This window comes from Heteronotia binoei, chromosome 7 (assembly GCF_032191835.1).
Source record: "Heteronotia binoei isolate CCM8104 ecotype False Entrance Well chromosome 7, APGP_CSIRO_Hbin_v1, whole genome shotgun sequence".
Lineage (NCBI taxonomy): Eukaryota > Metazoa > Chordata > Lepidosauria > Squamata > Gekkonidae > Heteronotia > Heteronotia binoei.
This window is the reverse complement of record NC_083229.1, coordinates 123,436,375-123,450,549: the sequence shown is the minus strand read 5'-3', so window position 1 is coordinate 123,450,549 and position 14,175 is coordinate 123,436,375.

Sequence of the window (14,175 nt, the reverse complement as noted above, 5' to 3'; positions counted from 1 at the left end):
CTGACCTTTTACTGGCGCGACCACCCTCTTGACACCGGAGGATCTGCCCGGATTTCGCACAAGAAGCGCCGGCGCACCCAAAAGAGCCGGCTACTTCCGTCGCGAAACCCGCTCAAACGGAAACCGCCAAGAAGCAGGAAAACGTTTGAGCGGGTTTTGCGACGGAAGCCGCCGGCTCTTTTGGGTGCGCCGGCGCTTCTTGTGCGAAATCCGCGCAGATCCTCCGGTGTGAAGAGGGTGGTCGCGCCAGTAAAAGGTCAGTGCGAAAATGGCCTCTGAGTCACATAAGAACAGAAGAGAAGTCATGTTGGATCAGGCCAATGGCCCATCCAGACCAACACTCTGTGTCACATAAGAACAGAAGAGAAGCCATGTTGGATCAGGCCAATGGCGCATCCAGTCCAACACTCTGTGTCACATAAGAACAGAAGAGAAGCCATGCTGGATCAGGCCAATGGCCCATCCAGTCCAACACTCTGTGTCACACAGTGGCCAAAATTATATATATATATATATGCTCCATATTTTTATCTAACCCCCTCTTGAAGCTGGCTATGCTTGTAGCTGCTACCACCTCCTGTGGCAGTGAATTCCTCATGTTAGTTACCCTTTGGGTGAAGAAGTACTTCCTTTTATCCGTTCTAACCCAACTGCTCAGCAATTTCATCAAATGCCCAGGAGTTCTTGTACTGTGAGAAAGGGAGAAAAGTACTTCTTTCTCTACTTTCTCCATCCTATGCATAATCTTGTAAACCTCTATCATGTCACCCCGCAGTCGACGTTTCTCCAAGCTAAAGAGCCCCAAGCGTTTCAACCTTTCTTCATAGGGGAAGTGTTCCAACTCTTTAATCATTCTAGTTGCCCTTTTCTGCACTTTTTCCAATGCTATAATATCCTTTTTGAGGTGCAGTGACCAGAATTGCACACAGTATTCCAAATGAGACCGCACCATCGATTTATACAGGGGCATTATGATACTGGCTGATTTGTTTTCAATTCCCTTCCTAATAATTCCCAGCATGGTGTTGGCCTTTTTTATTGCAATCGTACACTGTCTTGACATTTTCAGTGAGTTATCTACCATGACCCCAAAATCTCTCGGTCAGTCTCTGCCAGTTCACACCCATCAACTTGTATTTGTAGCTGGGATTTTTTGCCCCAATGTGCATTACTTTGCACTTGGCCACATTGAACCTCATCTGCCACGTTGATGCCCACTCACCCAGCCTCAACAGATCCCTTTGGAGTTCCTCACAATCCTCTCTAGTTCTCACCACCTTGAACAATTTAGTGTCATCCACAAACTTGGCCACTTCACTGCTTACTCTCAAATCCAAATCATTTATGAACAAGTTAAAGAGCATGGGACCCAGTACTGAGCCCTGCAGCACTCCACTGCATACCGTCCTCCACTGCGAAGACTGCCCATTTATACTCACTCTTTGCTTCCTATTAATTAGCCAGTTTTTGATCCACAAGAGGACCTGTCCTTTTACTACATGACTCTCGAGCTTACTAAGGAGCGTTTGATGAGGAACTTTATCAAAAGCTTTCTGGAAGTCAAGGTAAACTATTTAATAGACAAAGAGGTGGAACTCTCAGAAGGAGGAGTTGGAACTCTCAGAAAGGTTCAGGAGCTGTGTGTCAAGAGTTATCCTTTCTGTATCCCTCTTGTCATAGTTTTGCTGTAACTGTAGTATTAGACTTGAATGCATTCCTGCTTAGCGCATCTTGCTTCTGCATGCTTATCTGAGGAACTTATTATCGAAGCAGTTTCTACTGACCTAGGTCAGACGCTAACGAAGTACAGATAACCACCTGGACTCCAGGACTTGGGGGGAGTGGGTACCGCCAAAAGCCGCTTTTGCTTTGCTGCGCTTGCACTTGAATGATAACGGTTGGGACGAGGGGATAAACAGGGAGGCACTGCGCTAAGACGTCAGTCTTAGCAAGGATCGGGTGTACTGCCTTATGATACCTGGAATAAACCACTGGACTGTTTACCTGAGTTGTTCCTTGAGTCGGAGCCCTGACACTGTGCTCCTGTGAGCTCCCACTGAATCTAAGGCCTGCATGAGTTTATTCTCATCCTTGATCTTAAGAACTGGGAAAGTCTATGAAAACAAATCATCACATGTCTACAAGGAGATGATCAAGTGAATTCATTTATAGGTGAAAGTCATGTCTGGGGGAAGGAAGGCAACATGGTATAGCTCAGGGGTTGCCAAACTTGCTTAATGTAAGCGCCACATAGAATAAGCGTAGAATAAGCGTCAGATGGTAGGTTAAGCTGAAAGTCTGTGGCTGGTCCAAAATCACCCAGTCGGCTCCCACAGCAAGAACCTGGGTCTAGCAGACCCTGCTCTGAAACCTGACACCCCTGACATCCTCGGAAGGCATACTAAATTATATCAGCTCAGCATCTACCTTAAAATGCTTCTTGGATTAGAATTGTCCTAATAAAACTGTGACAAATCCTTACTCCCATCATACTTTTAAAATTACTTTCTCTTATGTGGCTACAGTGGCACGATGAAGATTCCCGTCTGTCTGATTTATACGTTTTGGTTATTTTCCCATTTTTTTTTTGTGGGGAGAAATATTAGAAAGTTTGTCAAATCTTACAGTTCAGCAAAATTCTCACAGGGGAGTTGAACAACGGAGGCCAGAAGCAAGTTTTTTTTTGGGGGGGGGGAGGTAAGTTAGAAAGAGCACAATAACATGTAGAGGTTCTGGAGGTCCGCTGCAGTGAGCACTTGCCCAAAGTGAGGCCTGAACATAACAAAAAGCACACAATGCTGACTGAGTTTATCTGGCAGCAAGGCCCATCTGAACATCTGTGCAGTTCAGAATTTTAAAGAGCCGCATTTTAAATGCCGTTTTCCTGTAGAGAATTTATACCAAGACAAAGAGACAGTTACTTCCACGTCGTCGTCAGAGTCTCTGCAAATAAGTTATGCTCTTAGGTCTACCAGCTTCTTCCATCTTTCCTTCGTAGTGGGGATGATGAACTGTTTCAGGAATGCATTTTTTAAGAAACCGAGTTAAAGGCATGCAGATATTCTGTTTAATTCATCACTTTTTTTCTTCCCAGCAGAGTAAAAACCAGGAGAATAAATGCCCTGTCTGAATCAAACGAAGCATAATTTACAAAAGGTTCTTTCGCTTTGAATTGTATGAGGGACAATACATTGGACAAAGACCAAATTTTTGATTAAGCCGCACGGTATTTTGAAAGAGCTGAATATACACATTATGTACTAAGTCAAACACATTTTGAAATACATGAAAGCTGGAATGAAACAACCCTATTAGCTGATTCCCGAGTTTTGACTTCTGTGTCTTCAAACCAGAGCTATATTAAACATGGTTTCCTTTCTGTTTCCCAGTCACCGTATTCACAAGATGGAGGGATATTGCCCTCAGTATAGGGACTGTCTGATAGAAAGAAAGCAGGGATAATTCTCTTGAAAAAGAGGAAATTTACTCACAAAACAAGAAGTAACACCTTTCGTGAATTTCAAAACAAAAGTATTTCTTTTTCTGTATCTTTTGGCTCCAGAATGTGATTTGAGTAAAGGCTTTTTTTCGATTTCCAGGGCAGTTTGCTTCTCTTCTCCCACAGCATACACATGCAGACATAAATATTGAGACATTTCTCTTAGGACCAAACGGGTATGTTTAACTGTTGACTTGCTGTGGTCATTTACCCTCGTAGAATTTTGAAACTTGGAGGGTGTTTTGAGGAGAGGCACTGGATGCTATGCTGCAAATGTGGTGCCTCTGCCTCCAAAAACAGCCCCCCCCAAGAGCCCCAGATACCTACAGGTTAATTCTCCATTATACCCTATGGGAATCGGCTTCCATAGGGAATAATGGAGCACCCAGCAGTAACCCCCCACCCCATTTTCTGATAACCCTGAAGTGGAGGGAGGGCCCCCAAACTGGGGAACCCCCTGCTGCCACCTGGGGGTTAAAACAAAAAAACAACTGTGCCCAAGCAATTACAAACAGTCTCTATTTCATTAGAAATATATATATATATATATATATATATATATATATATATATATATATATATATATATATATATATATATATACACACAGAACTGTATAGAACGGGGTAGGTTCTATGACAATAAAGTCCATAAATTCCTGTGGTAACAAAATCTCTCCTGAGTAGTTGAGGAACCAGATCCCCTCAAAAGAAGGCTCCAAAGGTTGATGTATCCTTAACGTGCTTGTCGACTTCTCGGTACACGTTTCACATCAAGATGCTTTCTCCTAGAGCCAGGCTTGAATGGAATTTTTAACAGAAATATTTCTCCACTGATGGCAGGCTATGCCTTCACACAACTGACACAACTTGCAAAAGGCACACGCTGTTAAAAATTTCATTCTGGACTGGCTCTAGGAGAAAGCATCTTGGTGTGAAACGTGTACTGATGTAACAAACACACATTTGAGCGGACTTCGGAGGACGGTGGAAGACAGGAGGGCCTGGCGTGACTTTGTCCATGGGGTTGTAAAGAGTTGGACTTGACTGTGCGACTGAACAACAAAATGCTTGCAGGTGACTGTAGCCATGAAATTAAAAGACGTTTGCTCCTTGGGAAGACAGCTACGGCAAACCTAGGCAGTATAATAAAAAGTAGAGACATCACCCTGCCAACAAAAGTCCGTATAGTCAAAGCAATGGTATTCCCAGTAGTAATGTATGGCTGTGAGAGCTGGACTATAAGGAAGGTCGGGTGCAGAAGAATAGATGCTTTTGAGCTGTGGTGCTGGAGAAGAATCTTGAGAGTCCCTTGGACTGCAAGAAGATCCAATCAGTCAGTCTTTAGCGAAATCAATCCTGACTGTTCCCTGGAAGGTCAGATGCTAAAGCTCAAATACTTTGGCCACCAAATGAGAAGGGAGCACTCACTGGAGAAGACCCTGATGCTGCGAAAGACAGAAGGCAAAAGAAGAAGGGGATGGCAAAAGATTAAATGGCTGGACAGTGTTACTGATGAAACAAACATGAATTTGAGCAGACTTCGGAGGATGGTGGAAGACAGGAGGGCCTGGCGTGACTTTGTCCATGGGGTCGCAAAGAGTCGGACTCGACTGTGTGACTGAACAACAACAACAAAATAATAAACTTATTGTTGTAGTTGTATTTGTAGCACCAAACAGTTGCAGGGCGCCACCACCGAGTCTTGTGCAGCTACTTAATGGTGTGATATTTATAGTGGACACAATAGTGGCTCAATGGGGCTGCTTTGGGGATGCAAAAATAGCAGGGGTGGGGCATCAGCATGGTCTCCACGCGAAGAGTTTTGAGGACTGTGACAGTTCTCTCAGAACTTGTTCAGCCTCACCTACCTCACAAGGAGCCTACTGTGGGGAGAAGGGAAAGCGATTGTAAGTCTCTTTGAGGCTTGAGGTAGAGAAAAGTAGTGTCTAAAAACCTTCTCCTAAAACTCTCTTTCCTTTTCTGCTCTGGTCTCAAACAGAAAAGAGCCAGTCTGCTTCTGGGATGAAGGATAACTCCCATTGCATGTGTGCTGTGAAATCCTCATGTAGTTCTCCAAAGAAGACAAGAACCAATTTCCCACTCGCCTTATGCGGCTCTCACGCCCCTCTTCTTGGCGGGGCTTCTGTCGGATTTCACACTATCTGCCCCGGGGCTGCAACTAGCTTCGCCTCTTTTGAGCAGCAAACAAGATCCTCTAAAATCAGTTTCTGTTTGCCGCACAAAAAAGGCGAAGCTAGCTGCAGCCCCGGGGCAGATAGTGTGAAATCCGACAGAAGCCCCGCCGAGAAGAGGGGCGTGAGAGCCGCATAAGACTAGTGGGAAATCAGTGAAGGGCTTTGTAATGTCTAGCTGGAGAGCTGGAGCTTCAGAGACAGTCACCTTGAAGACCATCGTTGTCCACATTTAAACTTCACATTCTACTCCTTGCAGAGAAACCCTAATATGATTTTACTTGATGTTGTTTCAATAAACATGCCAGACAATTAAACACATCAGCTTTTAAATCAGCAGCAGTAAAGCTGGCGTGCTTCCTTTTCTTAATAAGGAAGCGTTTTATTATTTTTTGAGGGGGGGGGGAAACCCAGATGGTGGCTACCCAAAAAGAAAGGCAAGAAAAATATAATATATTTTTTTTCCAGCCTACAGGATCTAAAACGAGCAGTTGGCTGGCAGCAGTTGTTAAACATATATATATATATATGTTATATATATATACATATATATATATATATGTTAAACATATATATATATATATATATATTTTCTTTGCCGGCACAGCATATGCTCTTGCAAAGGTGAAACATCATTCCAGGAGTGGGAAAGCGAGAATCCATTAGCCTCGCTTCTACGAGAGACAGGCAACAGCCTCTTCAACTTACTCAAGGCGTTCTGAACAGATCCCCAGGTATACGGTCTTGAGAATGAGGAATCACCCAGATCTTTCTTATAATGTATAAAAGACCTGACGTTTTTGGATGCTTCCAGACGGGGTGGAATTCTAGCAGGAGCTCCTTTGCATATTAGACCGCACACCCCTGATGTAGCCAATCCTCCAGGAGCTTGCAAAAAGGAGCCTTGTAAGCTCTTGGAGGATTGGCTACATCGGGGGGGGGGGTGACCTAACATGCAAAGGAGCTCCTGCTGGAATTCCACTCCTGCTTTCAGATATGATGACGGGGGGGGTGGGGCGGAGAAACTGTTGGGTCAGACTTTATGAAAAGCCTAAACATACGAATATTTAGTAATGGGCTGATGAACAGGTGGCCAGGTTCTGAGCTACACGTTAAGCTGAATGAGGTAATGAGGCTGCAGTAGGGTTGCCAGTCCAACCAATGGGAGACTTACCAGCAAGATGGCCCTTATCAGCAACCCAGTGATGTCACTTCCGGTACAACAAGTCTAATCATAGAGCTTGGATCAAATGTTAGTGCATTGCCCAGAGAAATGACATCATTTGCAGGTTATTAAATAGTGGGTTCGATACACGAGGAGGCTCTTGCGTAGTGATTAAAGCTCTTTGTTAGTGATTCAGCGTCTCCACTAAGTGGCTACAAACTACTACTAAGCATCAGAACGTGTGGCAATATATACAGTTGCGGCAGGGGAAACCCAGCCCCCAAGAAGCCGAAGCTCATCTGTGATTGTGCCCTTTTTTGGATCCTTCATTGGGATATGCATACTCGTTGGTGGCTCCGGTCTATTGTGATGCGCCTCATGCTCAATCCTATAGCTCCAATGAGCCAGGCAGGAGCTTGCACCCAACATGTCCAGGCATGCTTTCATATAGTTCCCGGAAATGATGCACCCTCCATTACTCAGTCATTGCCGCCCAGTTGGGGTGCAGCGGGCAACAGGAAAGTGTCAGGCTCTGTTCATTGATGTTATTGCTAACTGCTGACTACTAACCATATTGATCAATATGCATATATGCCCACTAACCTGTAGCCATAGAACAGTGGGGGGGCAATGTAGAGAGTAGCTTCCCAGGAATATCAAAGGTTGCCAGGCCTGCTTTGAAGTAGAGAGTGTCTGCCAGACTCTCACCTCCTCCCTAGAGGCGGCAAGGACATTGCCGCAGGGAGTTGTAACCGCCAACTGAAAAGATAAGGGGGGAAGCCGTGTGAAACTCTCACAGGCAAAAGCAGCCTTTGCTATGGGAATTGGGGTGTAGATGCTATTGCTTTGATGTTAGATGTTAAATACCAATGATTTGAACTGCTCACTATCAGTTCCAATACCTATAATGCTGGAGTAACTTTGGAGTATACAATAAACGCCATTTTGTTTCAAACAACAAGTTTGCTCATTTGGAAACTTCAATGAACCTTCGCTGACAGAAAGGTGCAGGCCCATGGTTGGATTTTGAAAGTTGGATTTTAAAAAGTCAGAGGGCACTTAGAATTATAGAACCATAGAATTGGAAGGGACCTCTAGGGTCATCTAGTCCAACCCCCTGCACAATGCAGGAAACTCACAAACACCTCCCCCCTAAATTCACAGGATCCTCATTGCTGTCAGATGGCCATCCAGACTCTGTTTCAAAACCTCCAAGGAAGGAGAGCCCACCACCTCCCGAGGAAGCCGGTTCCACTGAGGAACTACTGTAACCGTCAGGAAGGTATTCCTAATGTTGAGCTGGAAACTCTTTTGATTTAATTTCAACCCATTGGTTCTGGTCCTACTTTCTGGGGCCACAGAAAACAATTCCACACCATCCTCTATATCGGGGTGGCCAACGGTAGCTTTCCAGATGTTTTTTGCCTACAACTCCCATCAGCCCCACCATTGGCCATGCTGGCTGGGGCTGATGGGAGCTGTAGGCAAAAAACATCTGGAGAGCTACTGTTGGCCACCCCTGCTCTATACGACAGCCCTTCAAGTACTTGAAGATGGTTATCATATCACCTCTCAGCCACCTCCTCTCCAGGCTAAACATCCCCAGCTCCTTCAACCTTTCCTCATAGGACTTGGTCTCCAGACCCCTCACCATCTTTGTCGCCCTCCTCTGGACCCGTTCCAGCTGGTTTGGCTTGGAGAAGTGATTAAAGAAAGAAATGCTTTCTCCAAGCTGGCCAACAGGGCAATGGGGTCTTTGAGAGCCACACGATGACCGATTTCCCACTCGCCTTACGCTGCTCTCAAGCTCCTCTTCTCAACGGGGCTTCCCTCCGATTTCACACTATCTGCCCCGGGGCTGCAGCTAGTGTCGGCTTTTTCACACAGCAAACAGAAACCTCTAAAATCCAGTTTCTGTTTGCCACATGAAAGCCGATGCTAGCTGCAGCCCCGGGGCAGATAGTGTGAAATCAGAGGGAAGCCCTGCTGAGAAGAGGCGCTTGAGAGCAGCGTAAGGTGAGTGGGGAATCGGTCAATATGTGTGAAAGAGCCACATGCGGCTCCTGAGCTGCAGTTTAGCCACCCTGGTATAGCCTGATCCTATCAGATCTTACAATCTAAGCAGGGTCAGTACTTGGATGAGAGACCACCAAGGAAGGCAATGGCCAACCACCTTTGCTTCTCACATGCCCCAAAAGCTCCTTGACAGTTTGGTGTAGAGCCAGCTTGGTGTAGTGGTTAAGTGTGCAGACTCTTATCTGGGAGAACCGGGTTTGATTCCCCACTCCTCCACTTGCACCTGCTGGCATGGCCTTGGGTCAGCCATAGCTCTGGCAGAGGTTGTCCTTGAAAGGGCAGCTGCTGTGAGAGCCCTCTCCAGCCCCACCCACCTCACAGGGTGTCTGTTGTGGGGGAGGAAGGTAAAGGAGATTGTGAGCCGCTCTGAGACTCTTCGGAGTGGAGGGCGGGATATAAATCCAATATCTTCATCTACCTCACAGGGTGTCTGTTGTGGGGGAGGAAGGGAAAGGAGATTGTGAGCCGCTCTGAGACTCTTCGGAGTGGAGGGCGGGATATAAATCCAATATCTTCATCTACCTCACAGGGTGTCTGTTGTGGGGGAAGAAGGGAAAGGAGATTTTGAGCTGCTCTGAGACTCTTTGGAGTGGAGGGCAGGATATAAATCCAATATCTTCATCTACTTCACAGGGTGTCTGTTGTGGGGGAGGAAGGTAAAGGAGATTTTGAGCCGCTCTGAGACTCTTTGGAGTGGAGGGCAGGATATAAATCCAATATCTTGGATATCTCTGACTGGAAGGGCTTTTTTAAAATGTACAGAATATAATTAGGAATTAATGGACAACCGTTATTTATGCATATTCCCCCATCCCACTCTCAGACAGAAAAAAAAAAATATTCAAGAAGCTTGTGGACTGTTTGTGTCTGGAGGTCCTCGTTATCTTGAACTTGCTTTTTTTGAAAACTCGAAGAGATAAAAACACATCTTTCGGTATTTAGATTCAGAGCCGAGAACGGGTAGCGGAGCTCAGAGTTGAAGAGGCTAAAACAGGCAAGCTGCCGAGACTGTGATTAATAGTACCCACCAAACCAGTCTCTCAAAGCACTATAAAATGGATGCTAATCAAAGTGTTTATCTAACTGCTGCTGATGTATGGCACATTAAAAGTAGAGAGAAATGTTAATACATACGGAGCTTCATTAGTGAAATTAAACTTTGAAAAACAGTAGGGGCTATCTTAGAACTTGAGATTGTTTAAATAGAGCGCTCGGCAATATTTTCCTTTTAAGAAAAAAATATGTTTTCCTCCCCTGAAGTTAATTTGTCAGGTTCTGTAGCAAAAAAAAGTATCTGGAGAAACAACATAGCGGTATGCCTAAGGGAACCCAGAAACATATAAAAGATGAATATGGAGAAGATTCAAATTTGGACCTCAAGGTATTTCTGTATGGTTTGGCATTTTGAGTGCTAAATCAGATGTGCCAGAAACAAATTACCTGACAGAAGGAGGCATTGTGGTTTGTGGACTTTTTCTGGAGCACTACTCTACGTGAAAAACAATACTTCACTCAACATCTCTGGGTTTGCTATATGCAAGGCTTTTTTTTGTAGCAGGAGCTCCTTTGCATGTTAGGCCTCACACCCCTGATGCAGCCAATCCTCCTGGAGCTTACAGTAGGCCCTGTACGAAGAGACCTGTAAGCTCTTGGAGGATTGGCTACATCAGGGTGTGTGTGGCCTAATATGCAAAGGAGGTCCTGCTACAAAAAAAAGAAAAGAAAAAAGCCCTGGCTCTATGAAATGAGTGTTGCTGCCAGTTGGAGTAGATGGTACTGACCTTACTAGACCAGTGGTCTGACTCAGTATAAGGCAGGTCATGCATGTTTGCTAGTTTCCAGCTGGGAGAAAAATAATGTGTGTGTGTGTGTGGGGGGGATCACTGTTGGCATGACAGCATGATGTCACTTCTGGGGAAAACCCTGAAGTGTCATCTATGTGCTCTTAGGCTGGAAACTCTATGGTAAAACCATAGACTCTTTGGTGATTCCTAGAGAAGTATGACATCACTTCTGGGTTTTCCAAGCAGTGACATCATATCATCATCATACAGCTCCCCCAATGTCCTCCCACTCAAACACCATGTACTAGTATGAGGTCCATCAGTGGCTATTACCACAGTGTATTGTTGGAACTCTCTGTCTGGGACAGTGATGCTCTGCATTCTTGGTGCTTAGGAGGGGCAACAGTGAGAGGACTTCTACTGTCCTGGCCCCACTGATGGACCTCCTGATGGCACTTGGGTTTTTTTGGCCATTGTGTGACACAGGGTGTTGGACCGGATGGGCCATTGGACTGATCCAACATGGCTTCTCTTATGTTCTTATTAGTGAATACAGAAACATACCAGTTGGGGTGATCGTTTTGTTACACAAGCTACAATAATTTGCAGTGATCAGTTGTGGAGAATCAACGAATCAAGAACCCATGGATGCCACAAATAAATGTGAGGTTGCACCTCTGAGTTACTGATGATGGAAAGTCAATAAGCTTGAAAATGTGATAATGAAATCCAAACAGGATGAAAATGATGACTGGACACACAAGCAGAATAATTAAACCAAGGACCAACCGTGATTCTTACACATTTTATTTAAATGTCCATTGGATTTCCTATTCAAAAGCATACATATGTGCCCAGACCTCGATAGCTGAGGCAAGCCCGATCTCGTCAGATTTTCAGAAGCTAAGCAGGGTTGACTGTGGAAAGTACTTGGATGGGAAATGTCCTTGAAATACCCAGTTGGGAGGCAGAGGCAGGCTTATTCAGCCACCTCCCCGAATACCCTCCATGTCCCCAGTAGGGGTCAATCACCAGAGGTTGACATGACTTTCAGGTGCAGACACACACGCACATGAAAAATTTTAAATACCCAGATATTTGTATCTAAGTCTGCAAAATTTACTAAGGAGCAAGTTTCACTGAACTATGAAACAAGTCCTAAGGATCACAGCGTACTGCAAATCTTTGTCTGCAAAGACTCGGGCACATAGAATTCATTCATAGGATCCAAATCACCATATACTGTAGGACAAACTGGACTGCCAAAGAGGGAGGGAGACTAGAATGACAACATTGTGAGAGTCTTGGTCAATCTGGGGGCCTCCAGAAGCAGGCAAACAACGGGTTTGATGTCATATGCTATATGGGTTGGTTTGATAGGTATGAAGGGAGGCTTTGGGGGAATTCTTTTCTGGGAACCTCTAGGCAGCCCTGAGGGTAACACTGATAGCTGTCTTCCAGCATAAGGAACATCATTATATATTTTTAATAAAGGACCCAAGAGCAAATACAAATAACTGATATATTCAGCCAGTCCAGGTCAGAAATAAGTTCTTTCTTTCTTTTTTCTTTCTTTCTTTTTTTAAAAAAAACATCCTTTGCAAAAAAAAAAATCTTAGACAGCTTTCTAGGCAACCTCTTTTCCCCAGAATAAACGGAGATTTCCATATCTGAAGAACCTTAGACTTTCTGCTGCCATGGAAACAAAGAGAAAAAAAAATCCCAAGCAAGCCCTTAAAATGTAAGTTGATGACAGCTAGGATGAAGAACAAGCTAAGAACTCACCTAAGGGGGGAAAGTAGACAGTAAAAAAACAAAGCACAAGTTACTCACAGTATATGAGGACTTGTATATTCCAGGGGTGGGGCCTGAGTATTCTATTTTGTGGTTGGGAAGGAGGAAAAATAACTTGTAAATGTGGATGTGCCACAATAATTATTTTTTTCCAGATGAAACCACTATCCCAAGTAGAGTTACCGAGAAGAGTTTGGGAAGGGGTCATGGCTCAGTAAACAGCCCCGTGGCGCAGAGTGTTAATGGAAAGAAAAGGCAACGTCCCCTGTGCAAGCACCAGTCGTTTCCGACTCTGTTGCTTTCACAACGTTTTCACGGCAGACTTTTTATGGGGTGGTTTGCCATTGCCTTCCCCAGTCATCTACACTTCCCCCCCCCCCCAGCAAGCTGGGTACTCATTTGACCAACCTCGGAAGGATGGAAGGCTGAGTCAACTTCGAGCCGGCTACCTGAAAACCCAGCTTCCGACGGGGATTGAACTCAGGTCATGAACAGAGCTTAGGACTGCAGTACTGCAGCTTTAACACTCTGCGCCACGTGGCTCTTAGGCAATGGCAAACCACCCTGTAAAAAAACTGCCGTGAAAATGTTGTGAAAGCAACGTCACCCCAGAGTCGGAAACAACTGGTGCTTGCACAGGGGACACCCTTTACCTTTAAGCTCTTGGAAAGAGCCCCATGGCGCAGAGTGGTAAAGCTGCAGTCAGAGCTCTCTGCTCACGACCTGAGTTCGATCCAAGCAGAAGCTGGTTCAGGAAACTGGCTCCAGGTTGACTCAGCCTTCCATCCTTCCAAGATCAGTAAAATGAGTCCCCAGCTTGCTGGGGGGGAAAGTGTAGATGACTGGGGAAGGCAATTCCAAACCACCCTGTAAAAAGTCTGCCGTGAAAACGTTCTGAAAGCAATGTCACCCCAGAGTTGGAAATGACTGGTGCTTGCACAGGGAACTTTTCCTTTTCCTTTCATGGCTCAGTAGTAGAGCATTTGCTGGGGATTCAGAAGGTGCCAAGTTCAATCCCTGGCACCTCCAGTGTAAAAGATCTGGCAGTAGGTGACATGAAAGATCTCTGCCTGAGACCCTGGAGAGCCACTGCCAATCTGAGTAGACAATACTGGATCACTGCATTGAGTGCTTTCGCCAGAGAGCCTAAACTGATGTGATCAACAAACAACACCGGACACAGCAGAATCTCAGCCATGCTGAAAGGAAGGCCATAGGGAGTCTCAGGGACAATATGGATATGACAATTAAAGAGGCAGACAAAGGAGGAGCTGTGGTCATCATGAACACATCAGACCACAACAAGGAGGCTCCAAGACAACTCTCAAATACTTCATTTTACAAACCACTGGACTCAGACCCCACGCAGGAATATAAAAAAGAATTAAACAAGATTACAAAGGAATTACCACTGAGTATTCAGGAACAGATCCTGTCAGACGCTTCACAGGAACCTCGACCAGGAACTTTTTATCTTCTACCCAAAACAGACAAACTAGTCAACCCAGGACGTCCCATTGTGTCAGGGATAGGCACCATCACTGAGGGAGTATCTGGATATTTGGACTCTGTTCTAAGACCCTATGCCACCAGCGCTCCCAGTTATGTTCGTGATAGTACAGATTTTCTGAGGAGAATACAATCTTTGAACAACCTTCCAGAG